The following is a 23,207-nucleotide window of genomic DNA, read 5'->3' as shown; positions in this document are numbered from 1 at the left end:
AAACTCTGTCCTCCAATTTCTTCTGCCATGAAAGAAACTTCCATTGTTCTGCCACAGGGTGTTTTGCAATATATTTTTGTGGTGTGTTTGAGTTTACCTAATCACCGTGAGGCGGCCAAAGATGGTGTTTGTGTGCGTGTGTTCTTTCTAGTAGACATCTCTCCATTTCTCTGCAGCCTCTCAAGTTGCCTGTGCTTCCTGATCTGAAAAAGCCCTATGGGAGAAATTGCCTCATGATGTCTTCCCCTGGGCTGTAATGTAAGTGTGGGAAGCTGAGGAGAGTACAGGCTGCCGGAGAGATGATTGTACAATGAAAATCAGGATGCTTGGGCACACTCCTTGGCCACCTCCTAAGTACGGTAAAGAGCAAGAAACCCAAATGTAACCCATGAGAATTTCTCCCCAAAATTTCATCACCACTGAATGTCTTTTTATTTATTTATTTATTTATTTATTTATTTATTTATTTATTTACAATATTTATATACCACTCCCCATTCAAAATTTCAGAGTGGCGTACAAGATAAAATAAAATAAAAACAGAATAAAACACTTTAAAAGAAGCAAAATGTACAGTGAACCTTGGCTGGTCATTAAGGAAAGGCTTCCTGGGATAATGATGTTTTTAGGAGGCGCCAAAAGGAATACAAAGTTGGCGTCTGCCTGAACTCCAGAGGCAGGGAATTCCATAGGAATTTTTGGAAGTAGTCTACTTCTATTAAATTGAATGAGAGCGGTCAAAATATTGTGCGAGAAGTTTTCAGCACAGCACTAGCAGGAATACATAAAGGGCTTCTGTATCTTGGGACCACTAAAGCTTTCAACTAAAGCACACATTCGCTCAAGCAAGGAATACTCAGCTCTCGAGCCGATTGACATCCTGGACCCTTCGCTTAATAAGCATATCCAGCATGAGTAATTGGACAGGAGAGAAAATGGCCTCTTCTAGTTGCAATAGAGTAGGGCATATTTTTACAGCAATCCAGCCCACGCTGTAAAAGCTATCACGGTGGAATAAAATAATGTGAGAAGGCTAATTAACACTTTATTCTGAGGTTTACTCCTTATTAACCCCACATTGTTCTATCAAACATATCAGTTTTGATGCTTGGGATGCCCTGGAATCAGGTATTGCTGGTTTTATTTTTATTTTTAATAAATTGTTTGATGATTGGCTTGGCTACCAGAACTTGGATTAATGGTCACTGTGTTAACTGAGTTGTTTAGCATTTCTTAGAACATAATGTTTTTTCCCACCATAAATAGCTTTCAGCCCAAAACAGACTTCAGAAGATGAATTATTTGGTGCTCTAGTGGCTCGCCACATTGTTATAATATAATGTGATCCTACATAACTTGTGAATTTTCTAATTTGGGATGCCTTGGAAGTGGGAATTCGAGGCGGTTTTCTGCTAATCCATCTTCTGTCTGAAAAAATCTAGGCAGAAATATGGATTGCTTGGTTAAATGCATTAACCAACGCTAACATGGATTGCTAGGTTAAATGCATTATTCCTATCTAGTCCTGAGTGGCTTCTCAGTTTTGACAATTCCAAACGTTTTTCTTTTCTTTTGGGATTGTTTACCCACTAAATTATTGATTACGCACAGTAGTTGCCAGGGAACATGGGTGGGTGGGTGCTGTTGCACTTGTGTCCTGCTTGTGGGTTCCTGGTCGACAGCTGGTTGGCCACTGTGTGAACAAAGTGCTGCACTAGATGAACCCTTGGTCTGATCCAGCATGACTCTTCTTATGTCCCTATGTTCTTTCTGCCCAGATCAGGTATTGAAACATGGATTCTGTTGAGTCTTGCTTGTTCACCATATCATGTTCATCTAGACCAGCCTTCCTCAACCTGGGGCGCTCCAGATGTGTTGGACTACAACTCCCAGAATGCAGTCCAACACATCTGGAGCACCCCAGGTTGAGGAAGGCTGATCTAGACTTATGTAACACATCAGTTTGGTCAGCTCAGTTCCCATGAAACCCATGAATCCCATGAAACCAAAGGCCGCTTTTCTTCTAATCTATACTGCCCTGAATGAGCATTGGAACATACATTTTCTTTTATTTTTTGAAGTTTAATGGTTCAACTCATTATTACCATGAACTTGTATGTGACAAGTCAGTTTTGTGGACTGGGATACCTCAGAAGTGAAAATTCCAAGCTAGTTTTCTTATAATCTTCCAGAACAAGTACGGGAATGTGGATTCCCTTCTTTGCTGCACTATTAATTTATTCATTCAGTTCATAAGCTTCTCCATAACAATTGTTCTTCATTCATTTCATTTATTGCATTTTTATACCACCCAATAGCCGAAGCTCTCTGGGCGGTTTACAAAAATTAGAACTACAACAATATTTAACAATATACTAATCAGCAACATCACAATAATACTCAAAAATATGCTAAATACAAGTTCACAGCAAAACAAACCAGATAAAAAGATAAAAAGAAAAGAAAGCTTGGTTGGAACAGCGTTTCTCCCCCTGAAGCAGCGCCTCTCTTCAGCTCCAGCCTTGCTTTTAAAGCCTCCAGGTGGGGGGAGGGGAGCAGGTGGAATAGCTCACCCTTGGTGGAACAGCGTTTCTCCCCCTGAAGCAGGTGGCATGCAACGTAAAATAGTGTCAATGATAAAAATCACAATTTTATTAAATCCAGTGACATTCCAGCAAAAAACCACAATTATAAAATCAAGACAGATCACTTAATTGGAGAGCAAAAGAATAAAATACCATGGCAGTAAACAATTAAACAGGGAGTAAAGAAGCAAAGCAGTAGTCTCCTTGTCATCAGAGTCAGCTGGGGTCAGAAGGTGCTGGACCAGTGCCTGGAGGCTGTAAAGGGCTGGATGAGGACTAATAAACTGAAGCTGAATCCTGATAAGATGGAAGCTCTATGGATTGGTGGTTCCCAAGTCTGGGAATTGAGTAAGTAACCTGTTCTGAATGGGGTTGCACTCCCTCTGAAGGAGCAGGTGCGTAGCTTGAGAGCACTCCTACATCCATCCTTTTCACTGGAGGCCAGATGGACTCCATGGCCCGGAGTACTTGGTGTCAGCTTCAGCTGATCTGCCAGCTACGGCCTTTCCTGGACAGGGACAACCTACCCACAGTAGTCCATGCTCTAGAAACTTCCCAATTAGGCTATTGCAATGCACTCTACGTGGGGCTGCCCTTGAAGACAACTCAGAAGTTGCAGCTGGTGTAAAAGAGACTGCTCACCGGAACATCCTATAAAGACCAAATAACACTGATCTTAAAAGAATTGCATTGGCTGCCAATATGCTTTCGGTTGGAATTCAAAGTGTTGGCAATGGCATTTAAAGCTCTAAATGGCTTGGGACCTCAGTACTTGAGGGAGCGCCTCTACGTATAAATGCCTGCCCAAAATTTGAGATCTGTTGGAGGGGCCCTCCTCTGCATCCCACAAATGCAAGACATACATTATGGTGGGACGTAGGAGAGGGCTTTCTCTGTTGTAGCACACCGCCTGTAGAATGCCCTCCCCTTGAAGGCCCGACTGGCACCAACACTGGCAGCAAGACGAAAACATGGCTTTTTATCAAAGCCCTCAAGGGCTGAATTCTCCACGGTTACACATAGTTTAAATTGTTCTTAATTGTTTTATTGTTTTTTTACAAAAATTCTACTGGTTTTAATTTGGTAATGATTTAATACATTTTTAGCTGTGTAAATTATTTATGTTTATATTGTTCTGATTTTATCTGTACGTTGCCCTGAGACCCCAGTGGTAATAGGGCAGGAGACAAATGTTTTAATAAATAAAATAAATAAATAAAGAGCTTAAATAAAACTAAATCATAGCATAATCATGGTTTAACAACTCTAGGGAAGCTGCGGGTGGCGACAGCCGACAGAAAGCTCTGGTCCATGAAGTCACGAAGAGTCGGAAATGACTGAACGAATAAACAACAAGGGAAGTAAGAAAGGTATTTGCTTGGCACCAAATAGACATTAAAGTAAGCACCAGGTAGGCCTCTCTCAGGAGAGGATTCCACACCTGAGGGGACACTGTTGCAAAGCCCCTGTCCCTGATATTTCATTTGATGTGGTCCTCAGCTGATGATATCAAAGCATGCAAGAGGCAATCTTCAGATACCAAGGTTCCCAGAATGGTCACTAGTATGTGGATTCGTTAAAAAAATCATGCTTTCCTCTTATCATGAACATCTAGACCAACAAGGCATTCAAATGTTGTTGATTTGGTACCCTGAGAACTGGGGTGTTCCCAGCTCTGTTTATATATGTGTGTCCTGAACTGTTTATTCTCTGGAACGGAGATGGGAACATGGGTTCTTTGAAGGTTTGTAGTTCATTCTATCATGCTCATCTAGTCTTAGGTGTGATGCAAATTTGGTTGATTGGGTTGCCTTGTAACCAGACATTCTAGACTTGGGTTTTTTTTCTGTTAAAATGTTTGGTTCCAAGAATGAACACCCAAGCATGGATTGTTTGGAAGTTTTGTTGCTTGGTGCATCATTCTCATCTAGTCCTATGCGATAGATAGATAGATAGATAGATAGATAGATAGATAGATAGATAGATAGATAGATATTGTTGAGTTGCCTTGAAACCAGGATTTATGGGCTGTTTTTTTCCTCACATAAAACCACTTATTGATTGGAAGATGCACCAGAATGTGGTGTGTGTGTGTGTGTGTTTGGAACCCCTTGTGGCTCACTGTATCATTCCCATCTAGACTCATGGGACATGTACATTGGGTTGCTTTGGATCTCAAAGATTATAAGCTCTACAGGGGATGAGACCTGTCTATTTTGCCCTAAGTAATTCTGCAAAAACACCAGATATACCAAATGGGACTAAATGAATTCTTTCCTTCCTTCGTTTCTTTAATTTATTCCTGACTCATCCCTTGAGGATAATAAAACCATTAAAACCATAAAAACAATCAAACACAACCATTCCAAACAAAACAAATTAAAACTAAAATGCAAACATTACAATAAAAAGGGAAACTTCAGAAATCAATGAGCAGCATCAACTAGTAAAAGCTTGGGAGGAGAGTATAGTTTTACCAGGCATCTAAAAGTCAATAACAAGAGATCCCTGGAATGGCAGTTCTACAAGCAGAAAGACTCATCTTGGATTCCCACCAGCCTTACCTCTCTAGGAGGTGGGACATATAACAGGGTCTCAGATAATGAATGTCAGTTCCAGGTAGGTTCATATGGGAATCTCTCGGGCCTTAGCTAGACCTAAGATTTATCCCGGGATCATCCCGAGGTCGTCCCTGCCTGCTCCTGGGATTTACATGAACAGGGATGACCCTGGGATGATCCCGGGATAAACCTTAGGTCTAGCTAAGGCCTTGGATATTTATAGGTAAAAACCAATCCCCTGAATTGATCTTGGGAACAAGTAGGAAACCAGTGGAGCTATTTCAAGACTGGCGTTATGTGTTCTGGCTGCTGTGTTTTGCACTAGCTGTAGTTTCCAGACACTTTTTAATGTCAGCCCTACATAAAGTGTGTTACAGTAATCTGAATGCAAGGTGATTAAGGAGTGGACCTCTGTAGCCAGATCTGCCTTTCCCAGGAAGGGGCACAGGTGGCACACCAGCTGAAGCTGGGCAAAGGCACTCCTGGCCACTGACACCAGAACTGAATGCTGACCCAAATGCAATCTAGGAGCAAAGTTCATAGATTTTCAAGTTTGCAATATGATTTGCAGAACCAAATTTTTTTTAAAAAGAGAGAGAGAGAGAGAGAAATGCATACATTTGAGAAATGCAAACATTTGAAAAATGCCCATAAACATGCTTTAATCAGCAGGAGAAAAAAATGTGTACATTTCAGTAATGCATACAACTGATGTGTACGTTTGGAAAAACGCGTACGAAATTACACACGGATTTTCACATGGAAAAACAAAACAGAACTCGTCATCTGGTATGGACAAGCTTTGAGATGGAATTTGGAGAACTTTGATGACCTCAATTTTTGCTGATTCACACAGCCCTAATTGCAACACACTTACCTTATTTAGCACCATGCTGTCTGGTCCTGTACTGAATATTCTGGATTTTTGTCTGTTAAATGACTAAACCAGAGTCTCTGGAAGTTTCCTGATTGGTTTTGCAATAGGTCTTCTTCACTTTGGCCATTTAAATATGGGCCAATCCTGCATCAGACTGTACCAGGGACCTGATTGGTCGTGGGTGAAATTATGCATTCAGCCTCAAATGCTTAACACAAGTTGGCAAGCAGAGCCACATCCTTTACAGCAAAATTCCTTCCTGCCCTCCACAGGCAACCCATTTCTCCCCCTATAATTTCAGCCTTGAAAGGAAGACTGCCATGTACTATAAAAATAGCCTAACCACTCTAATTATGGAGAGGGTTAAAACAAACAGCAAGCACACGGCATGCCACCATCTTCACAGGGCTCATGAGACTGCGGTAACTTGAGCCCACTTGAGAACACAGAGCATGAGAGTTTTGAAATGCTTTTTGGCCTAATGGCCGAAGAGCCTCCACTGATGGAGGTCCATTTGGCTACTGGACGGTGTGCTTTATGGCTGACATCCCCAGGGGTTGGTGAGAAATTCTCCGCTTGCCTGCTTTCAGTTCCATATGCTCCCGTTCCACCATTTGAGTACCGCAAAGCTTGAGATGCTAGAAGAACGATGCCAATGAAAAAATTCACAGCTTCACTGATTGCCATTCATAAGTGCAATGGAATAATTGGCCGGTCAACCCCATTCCAGCTTGCAGCCCTAGCTCACGGGCATCAGTTTGGCCACAAGGTAATCGGGGTAGGGGTTTGCCACCCGCAAAGGGAGTCCAGGGGAGCAATGGGGGCCCTCTGGATGATGCCCACCCCAGTGTTATTTCCAGACTGTGTGCTGGGACACTCTGGCCCTGTTCAGAACACACCTTAAACCACAGCTTTTCGCCTTGTTCACTGTGGTTAAAGCCATGGTTTAAGGTGTTCTCTGGACACGGCCCGGCTTTCTGGCTTAACCACCATGGTTAAAGCCATGGTTTAAGGTGTCTTCCTAATGGGGCCACAAGAGTGTTGCAAAAGAATTGCCAGTTTACTGTGAAAATAGTAATATAAGGGGTGCTATGAATTCAAAGTAGTCACCAATTGTCAGTATCCTCTCTGCTCTGGCCTTGCTTCCTTTCAGCCAATGGCCTGTTTCTGCTGCCGTAGTTTGCAACAGTAGATCTACAGCAAGCCAGAGCCGCCATCTTCAAGGAAGGAGAGCCCACAAAGGCTTCAGAGCCAGCGGGGGTAGGAGTCCTGTTCCACCAGCAGCAGCTGTCAAGCATTTACTCCCTTGCATAAATGGTGGTTGTAAAGGCCCCATATATGCAAGAGTAAAAGCATGAACAGAATTATGTAATTTCTGAAGCCTCCATCGTCGCACAAAATGGAGTCTCTGGATGGAGGTGGACAGCTTCCAGGCACTCATCGGACGCTCACTGACCCACCAAAGAAGCTCACATGGCGCACGAGTAAAGGTGGTGGGGTGAGCGTCTGATGAGTCAGGCCCAGGTGAGTTCGCCCTCCCCTTACCCACAAGTCTGAAGTCTACCCACCCTTGTTTTAGATAGATCTGCTGTGTTTAGAGTAACAAGTCTTCCTTGCTATTCTCATTCCACAAGTAGGCTGAATATAGGTTGTGGTTTTAACTTTTGTGAATTGCTGAGAGAGCTTCGGCTACTGGGTAGTATAAAAATGAAATGAAATAAATAAATAAATAGTTGCACTTAATGAAAGAAAGAAACTATACGCACAAGTGAATTAAGATGTTGTTTCTCACCAGGAACTCATTTTAAAAGAGCTAGCGTGGTGCAGTGGTTAGAGTGCTGGACTGGGACATGGGAGATCTGGGTTCTAGTCAGCCGTGGAAGCTCACTGGGTGATTTTGGGCTAGCCACTGACTCTCAGCCTAGCCTACCACACAGGTTTGTTGTGAGGGTATAGGACTATGTAAGCCACCTTGGATGCCTTGCAAGAAGAAAAATGGTGGGATATAAATGTAATAATAATAATAATAATAATAATAATAATAATAATAATAATAATTCCTCATTCTGATTGGTGGTTGTTTGCCATGGGGCTGTGAGGAAGTGTGCTCATGATAGCTGTTTCATGCAGAAGAAAAGTGGCTAAATTAGGTTTATAAAATAAAAATACGTCACTCGAATGGAACCCAATACCACAAACATGCACAGTCTTAAATGCTGAGACAAAGGCCTTGGCCCAAATCCATTTCTGTTTTCATTGAGGAGTTTGAGGGCATTTGTTACACCAAAGATAAACCCATTTCTGTCTATTTTAGTGTTTGGAAAGCACAGATAAATTCATAATTCTCTGGCAATTTCCTGAGGTACAGAAGTGCATAATTAAACCTAAGCACATTAGCCTCTAGCCTAACATACAATCCTTCTGGAAACTCCCTGCATCAGACACGAAACCCAACAGCACACGTCACGCCAACCCCTTCTGAAGTGCCAAGTCGCTTTGGCTGCTTTCCTCTGTGTGTGTTTTTGCCATTTTACCACCAGCAGGTTTTCCCTAAACATTTTCCCCGAGTCCAGTGTAGTGGAATCTAACAGTTCCCTCCTTGGCTGCAATTCCTGTGCTTGCTGGCATCTTTGGAAGGCAAGCCACAGAACCTGCTGAACTTTACAATTCATGGAAGAGAGAGGCCACTCCATGCAAAAAGAAAGAAGGGGGAGACATCTGACAGCTATCGAGGGCGTTCCAGCCCTTGGCTAAGCTACGTGAAAGTACGGTTGAAAGCTCAGCGATGAGAATACATTACTAAAACAAATGCCTTTTTCAATAGCTTTATTCTTTGGGTACCACTCTTGCTGAACTTAAACTCTGATCCCGTGACATATTAGAATGGTTATGTGCCTAATCGTTACGCGCCACGTGACATATTAGAATGGTTATTATGCGTCCATTTTTCATTTTGTGTGAAACAGCTAATATCCCCACCCCTGCAACTAGCAACAATCCTAACTGTGATTCTGTTGATGGGATATACTGTGGATTCGATAAACTGGTCTTTGGGAACAGAACCAGCTAGATCAGGGAATTTACAAAGTTAAGTGCAAGGAGATCATGTGTGGATATCCTGAATTAAATACAGTTCTCTCAGTGCATAGGTGATGCATTTAAGTATAGTCAAATGATAAAGGATTGCAAATGAATCCAAATGTTATTTTTTCTGAGAAATGTGAATAACTAATCAAAATGGCAGTGAGGGGGGATGGAGGAATCCATCTCTGTTCAGGATAGAAATACTTGTATAACAGTTGCACACTATGCTAAAGGATTAGACCCGAGAGAGATGAAATAGCCAATGCAGTCTTGAAAGAGCACCCATTTTTCAGCCCCTGAATCACTTTGAGTAATGCTTACTCACTCCGACATACTTTCCGCTGCACACACACACACCATAATCATTACTAAATAAATCGGTCTGAATTGTTCTCCTGTATGCTAAAGCAAAACATTGTTGTAACCTTTACTTTGGGGTAGGGGAGTGGGTGGGAAGAAAAATAATCGCTTTCTCTTTTATGGAGGACACCATTTGGCAACAGCGACTTGAAGGGTTGTTTTTGTTTATGCAAGAGTTCAGCTATGTGTGAATAAAGCGAGCTTCAAGGCACATGGCATGCGGCCATGTTGAAAGTGTTTTCGCCTATCATAAAGTAGAAATGATAACAGTGTCTCAGTGACTGGTTGCATTTTGAAAAGCGAGATTCTTTGATAAATGTTTATATTTGCTTTCCATTCCATCAGAAGTTTGCATCCGACAGGCAAGAACACTGTTTGCCTTGATTCAGCACATTTTTCCTGATGGCATTCTCACAACTACCTCTAGCCAGCAGCTGCATGCCAGTGCCAGGCATACTGTGTATCAATGGCACGCATGATACTTTGAGCAGGCCTTGCCAAGGGTTCTCTGTGGTGTTAGAAGTCGATCCACAGAGTTCTGTGTGTTCTGTCAGTCTGCACCCAGCCACTGCAACGGTCGAAGACACTGCAAGCAGCAACTACCAGTTCTGGCAACAGTCTTTAGAAGTGACTCTAAGGGATGAACTACATGTTACACTTCAGCCACATGCAGGGCCAAAATAGACTGTATCTAACACCTGTGTCTTGGGCCATAGCTAGACCAGGCGAAATCCCAGGGTGATCCCGGGATCGTCCCTGTGCGTCTCACCCTCCTCTTTAGGCCTGGTTTTTCCATGGTCTCGGGCTGAGCCTGAGACCGTGGAATATGTGGCCGGGTGCCACGGTTTGTCCCGGCTCCTTGCAGTTCCTCCCGAGGAGCCAGGACCCATGCATGGGGCGCAAAGCTCCTCAGGAGCACTGCGCCCATTGGGGGTGGGGTGGAGTGAGCAGGGAAACCATCTACGCAAGTCTAGTACTCTATTGAAACTAGTTTTTAGTTGTCTAAACGGTTTAAAATTGTGTATATTTATATTTTTATGCTGTATTTTATGAACTGTTGTAAACTGCCCAGAGAGCTTTGATTGCTGAGAGGTATAGAAATAAAATAAATAATAAATAAATAATATTTCATTCTTTCAATTGTTGTGAACTGCTCAGAAAGCTCTGGCTATTGAAATGTAATAAATCATAATCATATATGAAATGTATAGAAATGTAATAGGTATAGAAATGTATAGGTATAGAAATGTATAGAAAGGTATAGAAATGTAATAAATCATAATCATAATAATAGTGGTGAAGACTGTGTCCAGATGAACTGTGTGTCTGCTCAGCCTGTTGTCCAGGTGCTAACAATGGATGGGCAACTTCAAGGCCTCTGTTGCTCTCCCTTCTGATTGGTTCTTGATCTTTAAACCAGCCTTGTACTAGACAGCCTATCTGTCTGTAAAGTAGGACACCTAGCCACCCTATATACTGATTTTAGCCAAGCACAATGACTTTAATCTAATTAAGCATATCCATCAAAATGATCTCTCAATCCCTCTCGATCTTTCACTGGCTATTTCAGGGCTCCTCTAAACAAGTGATTTATTGCACACTCGTGATTAGCCAGTCATGGAAGTTTATTGGTCCATTACATGACATCGTCAATGACCCGTGCTATCCCCTGGAAATCCAGCTATTAAAAGAACACTTTTATTGGAAATATCTAGGGGGAAAGTAGGATCTACTGCCACCAGATGGCACTGTGTCAATGGAAGTGAACAAAGCACTCTTGGAGGGGAAGTATTCAATTCAACGCATGTGGTCGCTCCTCTCTGCCCGTGTAATGCAGCCAAAGAAGCATGAAGCACAAAGCCCCAGGTAAGCATCACAATTTGCCCTTAATGTAGAGACGCTCTAAGGCAATCTCTATCGGGGTAATTGCTTACCCAAAAATATAGCAGAGTGCGAAATAGCAGCAGCGTAGAGTCTGGAAATGGTTTCAGCTTGAATTTAGGAACAAAAGAAGCACTCACGGTCTTTGGTCAGTAAGAAGCTTTACTGACACTAAATAAATTACTTACAGAATAAATGGTCATATATACAGTCCTTTCACCAACAGTACAGCAATACAACGTAGCAGTATAACATCAGCAGTCTGATAATGTCAGCAGTAAGTTCCAGCAGTAAGTTCCAGCAGTAAGAACCAGCAGTAAGAAGCCATACAACATGGACTTCTTAAATACACTTTTCTCCTTGGCCCAATTAACCAATAGTCTCTTCATCTTGTACATCTCGTACCGCACGTAGGCCAGGGAAGAATCTGCTTCATACTGGACTTCTCCTGGCAGAGACAATCTGGCCAAGGACATCTTTTTTAACTCTTTAGAGTCCTTTTCCTTCTGTGGTTAAAAACCTAACCACAACACCCTTTCATTTTTAACTACAGAAAAAATACAATTTACATTTCATTACATTTCACCTGTAAGAAATCAACTTTACATGTTTACAACAATCCCAACATTGTGTACATTTCTCTGTGTGTTACATTTCCCAGAGACTTATTTATATGTAAGCTTTTCTTTTTTTCTTCTTCCAAGCACTGTTGAAAAACTTTGTGCTTTGGGGCGTTGAACTACTTTGCAATCTTCCTGCAATTTTAAAACTTTCTGCTTCTGGCTTTTTAGGTAATTTCCTTTGGAAACTTTTCTACCTCTACACCAAGGTAACACCTAAATTTTCCCCAGAGACTTCAGTTTCAACCCTTCCTGCAGCTTTGGGCTGAGTTTTCTTGAATGTGGTCTTGGGAACTCCCTGCCACCAGTAGACGAACCACTAGCTCCACAATCATGTACTCTTTTGCTTGCCCCTTTGCATACAGACACGTGTGTTTGAAAACACCCCCTTTCAGTTTTCGCTGCCTGAAAACACTTTTCTTGCTCTTGTTCAGACAATTTCAACACATCACTGTAACTCTCAGGTTCAGACTTCACACAACAAACACTGAATTCATCTGAATACTTTAAAGGTGGAATTCCTTTGTTTTTTCTTTGTGAACGACGAGGTACACTGGAAATTTCTTCCTCCCTTTCATTTCCCTCCTCCCTTCCACTTTTGGGAGTGGAAACACTCTTCTCAGAGATGTGAGGGCTCTGAGAAGTTAACCCCTGAGTTACTGTTTTCTCCTGGTTGTTCACAGTTTCTAACAGAACTTGGGAACCTTGAATCCTGTCCCAACCTGCCTCCTGAAAAGTAGCAGACCTAGAAACAACCACCTTCCCATGACTTAGGGAAAAACGCCAAGATTTGGATTGCATGCCAGAATAACCCACAAAACGTAATTTCACAGACTTGGTTTCACCTTTAGACCTTTTGGACTTTGGGATATGCACGTATGCCCAAGACCCCCATGTTCTCAAGTGAGACAAATCTGGCTTTGAACCAAAAAGTAAACAGTAAGGCGAACTGCCTGTAACCCTGCTCCAGGTTCTATTACACAGATAGTTTGCGGTTAAAAATGCTTCTCCCCACAAATCTTGCTCAGCGTTTGCATCAGCCATGAGAGAATCTTTCTTCATTTGAAGTACTCCAATTCTTCTCTCAATTGACCCATTTTGAAAAGGAGTTTGGGGATCTATTAACCTGTGTGTGATTCCTGTCTTCCTAAACCACTCACAGAACCTTCCAGAAACAAACTCACCCCCACGGTCCGACTGCACAGAAATAATGGGCTTGTTAAAGAACTTTTCCGCCCAAGTTTTCCAATCCCTAAAAGTTTCAAAAGCTTCTGATTTTCGCTTCAGTAAATAACACCAACTAAAGCGTGTGTAATCATCCAGAATTACAAGCACGTAACTGGATCCCCCTTGTGTAGGCGTGAATGGCCCTACCAAGTCAATAAACACCAGTTCAAAAGGCTTTTGTGACACCCTGTCACTTTTCCTGCAGATGTTCTGCACCCGGGATTTGGTCTGATGACAGATTGAACAATCCAAGAAATTTTTACAGTTTCGCAAGCTTAACCCTGTACACACTTGAGGCATGTGACTTAACACTTTAAAACTTGCATGACCTAAACGCCTGTGCAACTCATGAACACAATTTTTATGGTCTGGCACGTTACCAGTTTGTGCCACCCTTTCTTTACCTGCACCCATGTAAAACAGTCCATTTTTAACATGTCCCAGTGCCACATTTTGTCCATCCTTAATCACTTGGCACTCATCCTTCTGAAACGTAACAACGTATCCTTCAGACGTTAGAGCACTAACAGAAAGGAGACAAAAATCTAAATCTGGAACATACAGAACCTGTTCACACTCCTTTTGCAGACATGGAACGTAGCAACAGCCAATTCCTTCCACCCTCGACGTTCGTCCATCTGCAAGCGTGATTGACTTCACCTTGCTTGGTTCCAACTTCCGAAACGCCTCTGGATTATTAGAAATTGTTCTGGACGACGCAGAATCAATCAGCCAAACCTCTTGGGCCTCGTTACACCTCACTGTGGCTGAAACAAATGCATTCGAGCATTCCTTCTCCTCTCCAGCCTGTGTAACTCCCTTCTTCCTCTTTTTACAGAAGCGTTTGATATGACCCGGCTGTTTGCAAAAATAACACTTTCTTACTGCAACTGCGGTTCTCTCCATACTGTTGCCTTGGAAACTCTTATCTCTCTGCATTCTTTCTCTGCTGCCAAGGGCTGACTGCTTAACCCTTTCCTGGCAGTTTTCCTCCTTCCTGGAAAGACGCCGTTTCTCTTCTTGGAGCAAACGACCCGTCAAATAATGAAGAGTGAGTTCATCAGTCTTCATACTTTCCAGACTGGTTGTCAGAATGTCCCAGCTTTGAGGCAACGACCCCAAAATCAGGTAGCACTTATGCTCTTCCGTAAAAACGATTCCGACCTCCTGCAACTGGACAAATAGAGATCTCACCTGTTGGAGATGATTTGCCAAACTTCCAGCCTCCTCCAACTTTAACCGATACAGCTCTCTGGTGAGGCTCAGCCGTGTGCTTGCCGACGCACGCACATAAATCTGTCTCAGCGCATTCCAGCTGTCTCTTGCCGTCTCATCTCTGTTGATATGGACAATTTGCGAGTCCTCCATACTCAAGACAATGTTTGCTTTGGCCCTTTCATTCTGCTCTTCCCACACTTGTGCTTCTTGAGCAGTCTGACCAACCGGCCTCGGGACACTCACGACGTTCCAACATCTGTCCCGCTTCAAAAACATTTCCATCTTGAATGACCACGTTAAGTAATTTCTCTCATTCAGCCGTTCCACCGGAATACTGGATGCCATCTGAACCTGGGCCATCCTCACCGGCTGGGCTGGAGCGCGACTCACACTGGATACAGACCCGTCTGAGCTCGATGAACTGCCTGAGCTAGACTCCGTCTTTCCCTCCAGCGTTCCTTTGCTCTCAAGCTTTCCAGCAACCAAAAATTATGCCTTCCAGACTTTCTCTGGGCGCATAACCTATCGGGGTAATTGCTTACCCAAAAATATAGCAGAGTGCGAAATAGCAGCAGCGTAGAGTCTGGAAATGGTTTCAGCTTGAATTTAGGAACAAAAGAAGCACTCACGGTCTTTGGTCAGTAAGAAGCTTTACTGACACTAAATAAATTACTTACAGAATAAATGGTCATATATACAGTCCTTTCACCAACAGTACAGCAATACAACGTAGCAGTATAACATCAGCAGTCTGATAATGTCAGCAGTAAGTTCCAGCAGTAAGTTCCAGCAGTAAGAACCAGCAGTAAGAAGCCATACAACATGGACTTCTTAAATACACTTTTCTCCTTGGCCCAATTAACCAATAGTCTCTTCATCTTGTACATCTCGTACCGCACGTAGGCCAGGGAAGAATCTGCTTCATACTGGACTTCTCCTGGCAGAGACAATCTGGCCAAGGACATCTTTTTTAACTCTTTAGAGTCCTTTTCCTTCTGTGGTTAAAAACCTAACCACATGGTTGCTGGCCACTATCCACAGACCCCACACTGTCCTCACTCACTTCCTAGTTTGTCAACGCTTCCTAGTTTGGCTGAGGACAAAGCCAGCAAAGCAAGGAAGAACTTATTTCTAAAGTGATTCTGTCCCTCTGCAACAGCACTACAGAGAAAACATAAGTAAATAAATTTGTATTTTAAATTTGTATTCCTGCACCGCTGCTGATTTTATTCTGGTTGTGCCTTTATATTTATTTTATAGCATGCTTTTATACTGTTTGTTTTATACTTTGAATGGTTTTAGTTTTTGTGAACCGCCCAGGGAGCTTCGGCTATTGGGCGGTATAAAAATGCAATAAATAAATAAATAAATAAATAGGCCTGTCAGCAGCTCTGTATACTGGCATGGGGGAGGACATTAAGGTTTACATTTCACTGGTATCTATAAGTATGCAGACTGGGAAATTTGGCTATTTCGTTCGGAGTTTAATTTTTTATACAAACAGAAAGATGTCAAGAGAGAATGATTTCTGCAGGGTCTGTTTATAGTCAAGCGCAGTATGTTCGTTCAGTCTCACAGCATTCTCACAACAGTAAATTTGGCACTGAGATCATTGTAATAAATTGAGTTTTCTACACCCATTTTGCAAGGCTCTCTTGGCCCATTCGCCTCCAAATTTGTCGCAACGTTTGCCCGTACCTGCCCTCAATACGGGTTTCCAGTCTGCAACAGAAACCAAACAGGTCATTGATGCTGTAAAATCAGGCCCCAGCCATATCCCAGTAGAGCCTTTTTTACGCTGTTACGGCTACGTTCATTGCAGCTATAGCATCAAGGAAAGCTGTCATTCCAGAGAAAACTGATACATGTCTGATCAGTTTTCTCTGGAACTACCGCTTACTCTGACTGAGGCACAGTCAAAAGTATGAGGCAAAACATCTTCGAAAACACTTACTCATCCTTCAGCCTCTCCCTGTGTTGGAAACTTCATTGCTAATAAATCAAAATTGCTTTCAGTTAGACCCTCATTTATTCATGGTGGCCAAGAAAATTTTCCCTTTTCCACATTTTTATAACTGGGCTTTTCTTTTTCTTCTTTGGTTTGTTTGTTTGTTTTCCTGTTTGCTTTCTTATAATTTTGAGGGGAGGAGATCTCAAGGTGATTGAGGCTGGAGGCAGATTCTAGTTTTAGTTGAGGGGGGTTGTGAAAAGATTTCACTCCCTGTGGTGCACACTACACCTAAGCCAAAACAAGATGTGCTTTTGTGAAAGCTTCCACGTGCTACAACAAATGCTGACCATCAGCAATTTTGGAGAAGGTTGTGAACGGGATGTTATCACGAAGCCAATTCAGAATGAGAGCAGGAGGCATTGACTTCCCCCTGAACTACCTTTTTTTGAGGGGGGAAATAGCTTTTGTTAGTGCTGAATGAAAATTCTCCTCCTGCAAAACTTTGTTGAATTATTTATTTATTTATTTATTTATTTATTTATTTATTTATTTATTTATTTATTTATTACATTTCTATACCGCCCAATAGCCGAAGCTCTCTGGGCGGTTCACAATTATCTGCAGGTGGTGAATTTTGGGAGGCCATTTCAGCAACTTTTCAGATGGGGACTTTCGAAAGGGTTAGGGGAGTCATTTATGCATCACCCAAAACCCCAGGAAACTTATCACTTAAAAAAAAAAAGAGGATAAAAGGAGGCACAGGTTTGCATAAAATTTGCATATGTTAATTTATATGTTTACATGCAAATTTAGACATCATGTAGTAGCTAAAGTAGTGAAGTGATTAGAGTGATGGACTGAGTCGGGAGATCCAGTTTCTCGTCCTCACTTGGTCAAGGATGCTCACTGGATGACTCTGGGCCAGTCATGGACTCTCAGCCCAACCTACCTCACAGGGTTGTTGTTGTGAGGATAGAAATGGAGAGGAGGAGCATCATGTATGCCGCCTTGGGTTCTTTGGAGGAAAAAAGGCAGGACACCAATGCAATAATAAATAATAAAATAATAACTAAATCCTGTTCCACCTATGATTCTCCCCTCCTCCTAATCCTTGGATTTTGAAGGGGCTAAATCATTTCCACCCTCGCTCAGCATGTTGACTTCCAGCTCTGTTGGTTGTACCCTGGAACTGCTGGAGGTTGTTATTCTGTAATTAATAAATAAATAAAAATAAATGATTGTAAATTAAATAGAAATACAATTTCATAGAATCATAGAATCATAGAATAGCAGAGTTGGAAGGGGCCTACAAGGCCATCGAGTCCAACCCCCTGCTCAATGCAGGAATCCACCCTAAAGAATCCCTGACAGATGGTTGTTCAGCTGCCTCTTGAAGGCCTCTAGTGTGGGAGAGACCACAACCTCCCTAGGTAATTGATTCCATTGTCGTACTGCTTTAACAGTCAGGAAGTTTTTCCTGATGTCCAGCTGGAATCTGGCTTCCTTTAACTTGAGCCCGTTATTCTGTGTCCTGCACTCTGGGAGGATCGAGAAGAGATCCTGGCCCTCCTCTGTGTGACAACCTTTTAAGGATTTGAAGAGTGCTATCATGTCTCCCCTCAATCTTCTCTTCTCCAGGCTAAACATGCCCAGTTCTTTCAGTCTCTCTTCATAGGGCTTTGTTTCCAGACCCCTGATCATCCACGTTGCCCTCCTCTGAACATGCTCCAGCTTGTCTGCATCCTTCTTAAATTGTGGAGCCCAGAACTGAACGCAATACTCTAGATGAGGTCTAACCAGGGCCGAATAGAGAGGAACCAGTACCTCACGTGATTTGGAAGCTATACTTCTATTAATGCAGCCCAAAATAGCATTTGCCTTTCTTGCAGCCATTCAGCTTGCGATCTACAACAATTCCAAGATCCTTCTCGTTTGTAGTATTGCTGAGCCAAGTATCCCCCATAGCCCCCATAGCCCCAAGTATCCCCTCACAGCCTGAGACCAGGTCACATGTGTGCCTACCTGTTCAGTCTGCTGTCCATGTTCTAAGTGTTCATGGGCAACTTCAAGGCCTCTGCTATTCTCCCTTATTATGGTTCCTTAGCTTTAAACTAGATTTGGACTGGGCAGCTATTGAAACAGAGGGCACCTTCAAATAGAGGTGGCCCTTCAAATAGAGGACTGTCCTCTGCAAAAGTGTACATATGGCCACCCTATTTCAAAGTTTCTTGATGGTCGTGCTTGCCTTTGATGGCAGGGCAATGCTTTTTTCGCCAGTCTTTTTAGAACTTTAGGTCCTCCTCCAAGTGCCTACTCCGAGGGAAGCTCAGAGGATGGCAACAAGGGAGAGGGCCTTCTCAGTGGTGGCTTCCCAATTGTGGAATGATCTCCCCAACGAGGCTCGCCTGGTGCCAACATTGTTATCTTTTCGGCACCAGGTTAAGACTTTTCTCTTCTCCCAGGCAGTTAACAACATATGCTGAGTTTTTTTAACTGACCCCAGAATAGCTGTTTTAAATGGATGTTGCTGTTTTTATGCTTTTAAATGTTTGTATATTTGTTTTTAATGTTCACTGTTTTTAACTTTTGTAAACTGCCCAGAGAGCTTCAGCTATGGGGCAGTATATACATGTCATAAATAAATAAATCACCAACAACTGAGCTCTTGCCAATGGTCACTGGCTGGCTGGTGGCTGGCACTTCCCCCCTCCCCCAGAATGCCTCAGGCAGAGCAATTCTGCACTTGCAGAAGATCACAGCTCACAAAAGCAGAAGATCACAGCATCGGGATATCCAGTGGCAAGAATACACTGCAAAACGTTGCTCCTCTTCTATTAAGACATATGGCCCAAACAAAACGAAACAAAAAAAAAAAAAAAAAAGGACATGAATTTCTTCAACTCTTGAAGTTTGTCCTTTTATTATGCCTTTTAAATGATGGGCTTTCACGGGAAAGAGAGAGAGAGACAGTGCCTTTGCTCCTTGATTACCCTGCACTTTTCTAGCCTCCCCTGGAGTCGTGGGGCCAGTAATAATTCATGTAAATGATGGGTTTGCTCTTTGCGGTTGTACGTATCGCTCTGCATTTGTCTGGTTAGTATACACAAACTCCGGCATTTCATTAGCTTTGCGGTGTGGTTCTCTTCTCCCCCCGCCCCCTGTCAGTCCTTCCTTTATATTACACTGCTGCTCTGAGTCGATTAAATCGCAAACAGATTTATGCTGCTTACATTGGGGAAGGAGCGCCGTATCTTAGCCGCAACACCATATCCTGGTTTTCTGAGTTGTCGCCTCACTTGCGCTAAAATTATTTATTTATTTATTTATTTTATTATATTTATATACCACCCCATAGCCGAAGCTCTCTGGGCAGTTTACAACAGTTAAAAACAGTGAACATTAAAAACAAACATCAAAATTTTAAACCATCGAAAGCATAAAAACTGCAATATCCATTTAAAACAAACTATTCGGGTGTCAGTTAAAAGCTCAGTATATTATTATTATTATTATTATTATTATTATTATTATTATTATTATTATTATTATTATTATTTCTTACCCGCCTCTCTATTTTGATCGAGGTGGGGAACAACAGTAAATGCTAAAATACATAAAACTAAATTAAAACATAATATACATTGTTAAAAACATCCTAAAAACAGTTTTAAAACATCTTAAAATTCCACTGGATAGGCCTGCCGGAAGAGATTTCTTGAATGCTAGTAGACTGTTAAGTTGACGAGTCTCCTCCGGCAGGCCATTCCACAGTCTGGGAGCAGCAGAAGAGAAGGCCCTCTGGGTAACAGTTGTTAATCTAGTTTTTGCTAGCTGAAGTAGAATCATAGAATCATAGAACAGCAGAGTTGGAAGGGGCCTACAAGGCCATCGAATCCAACCCCCTGCTCAATGCAGGAATCCACCCTAAAGCATCTCTGACAGATGGCTGTCCAGCTGCCTCTTGAAGGCCTCTAGTGTGGGAGAGCCCACAACCTCCCTAGGTACTTGGTTCCATTGTCGTACTGTTTTAACAGTCAGGAAGTTTTTCCTGATGTCCATCTGGAATCTGGCTTCCTGTAACTTGATCCCTTTATTCTGTGTCCTGCACTCTGGGATTTCTCCCAGAGGACCTGAGTGTGCGGAATTGTAATAATAATTATAATAATAACAACAACAACACAAAAGGTTCTACCTGTGTGAGCAGCATGTCATGGGAGCTCTGCGTTCCTACACAATCGAGATTCTACTACTATTTGTATTTATTTTTAAATAATCACAGCCCTGTGTGAGAGATCCAGGAAAGGGGAAGAGACAGATCATTTGCCTGCTCTGTGGAATTAAAAAATAATATATTTTTTTTAAAAAAGGGATTATTTACAAAGGAAAATAAAGGGAGGAGGTAAATGAAGGCACCATCATTTGCCTGCTCTCCTGGATCATGCTAGAGGTGCAGATTCTCCTGATCCGATCTTCACTGTGTGGGAGGGATTTTTGTTTCTTTTCTTTTTTGTTTCTAATGTTTTTTTTGTGGGGGCAGGTTCTTAGGTCAGTGTTTTGAAACTCTCTTTCTTAAACTGATCACGTAGCCTGGTTCCTATTGAGTAAGGATGTGACTGATACCAACCTTTCAAAATGAACAAAAAAGCTACATTTTTTTAAAGAGGAATTTTGTTAAAGAGGAATTAATGCAAATAGTAAGTCTACAAATAATAAATTGAGATTGCTTAAGGGAGCAATTCTATGTACTCTAGACAGCATTGGTGAGGGGGAGTTATAAGATTGTTCAGTTTCTGGGCTCCAAGATCAAAAGCAGGGCTCTGACCTCAGAGCTCAGAAAATGCACTCCCTGCCCCCTTCCCCTCCCAGCCTGTGCAATTTTGGCTACATTGCCACACTCCAAAACAGAGCATGGAGAAAGGAAAAGGGAGTGGTCCCAGGGTTGGAGAGGGGAGGAGACTGGGGTAGAGGCCATACGATGTCTCCTATGGCCGCCCCAGCTTCCTGTCCTAATCTTCCGATGTGCCACTGCTAGACGGGCAAAATGACCCATCTAGCAGAAATGTAGTGTGAATGGAGCACAGAGGCCTCCGGGCTGCAGCCCCCCTGCATTGGATACTCAACAGTCTCCAAGTTTGGAGACTGTGGACTATCTTCATAGGATTGCAACCTGAAGGTTTTTAAATTAAAATATGACTGTTTACATTCCATAAGAGAGTCTTCGCCCAGTTAAATAAACTTTCAGTAGGGTTTTATTCACAACAGATTTCCCTAACCAATTCCTCAGAAACAGGAATAGAGGCTGTGCACTAGTTCTCCTCTACCTCTAGCCTTTCCTGCTTCTTCAGGCTTTTAGGATGATTTAGCTATTTTAGGGACTACTTGCCAAAATTCTTCTATGGTCAGACATAAAATAGGGACCTAAACTGTATTATATATAACTTTGTTTGTCGTATGAAATTTATTCAGACATTTTTTTTTAAAAAAAAATACCGACTGAGTTAACTTTTAAATGTTTCTAATTTTAATGATAATTTTAGGAGCAAAGTTATACAGCGTACATTTGATGTACCAAAAGTAACAAAGTGACTTAGATCTGTAAAGTGTGCTAAAATAGGAGTATTGCAGATTCTTCCTATTTCCTCTCTCTTTCAACAAAACCTTTCAAAGGAATTCTGAGTCCAGAACTCAGGAATAGTTTGAGCTTTGCCTTTGCCTATAGCTGGCTTTGCTCCTCCTCCTTTCCTTTACCCCCCCCCCTCGGTCTCTTTCACGATTTCAGGTTTTGGTAGGGGTCTGAAGGAATGCACGGCCTCAGATCAAGACCTCTTGAATATCCCCAACTTGCTTTCCCTATCCTGTTGCCCTCCAAATGCAGATCAACTCTTATGTTCTTGGGTCATACTACAAGATGTGGTGATCACCACCAATTTGAATGGCTTTAAAAGGGGGTTGGATAAATTCCTGGAGGAGAAGGCTATCAATGGCTACTAGCCCTGATGGTTATTTGCTATCTCCAGTATCCAAGACAGTTGCTGGGGAACACGGGTGGGAGGGTGCTGTTGCACCATGTCCTGCTTTGATGGTCTCTGGCTGACAGCTGGTTGGCCACTATGTGAACAGAGTGCTGGACTAGATGGACTCTCAGTCTGATCCATCATGGCAGTTCTTATGTTGCTAACTCTCATGAGCCAGTAGTAAGGAACACTATGAACTGTATTCCAAAACATCTGGAGGGCAGGAGGTTGGGAAAGGCTTCTAAAGACATCCTAATGAACATGCTTAGAGTTGGGAGCAGCACCTGCTCGCCCCCCAGCCCCACACACATACGCTAAATTCATTGTAAATCCTTCTCATGCTTGAAAAAGGCCAGAGTTTGCATTTTCCTTTGTAAGCGCACTTCTCTGATGAAGCCTCCAGTGCTATTTTTCTGGGATGAGCAACAGCCATTTTAATTGGTTGTCACAAGGCATCTGAGGAGACTGGCTCCAACCTTCAGGGTGCAGGTCCAAACTCTTAACAGTGAAGCAAGCAGCCATGAGGCGCGTTGAAAAGGCTAATCTTGCGCGCTCCCTTTATGGCTGAGCTCTTCTGGCTACGTTTCAAGCCACGTGTCGTTTTTGTGGAGAGAGAACATGTTTCAGAGCCTGCTGATTTTCCTCACTCAAGTGTGACAACCACGCTGTTTACGGATAAGTTGCAATGGGAACTGGCGGCACAGTCTTGTAGTTGTCCACTCAGAAGTAGCCCTCATTGAATTCAATGGGGCTTACTGCTAAGGAAGTGGTATAGGGTTGCACTCAAGACAGAGAAGAGAAAGGAATTATTATTTTTAGCTCAGCCTTC

The sequence above is a fragment of the Elgaria multicarinata genome, chromosome 6, assembly GCF_023053635.1.
Source record: "Elgaria multicarinata webbii isolate HBS135686 ecotype San Diego chromosome 6, rElgMul1.1.pri, whole genome shotgun sequence".
NCBI lineage: Eukaryota > Metazoa > Chordata > Lepidosauria > Squamata > Anguidae > Elgaria > Elgaria multicarinata.
Note: the sequence above shows the minus strand (reverse complement) of the source record.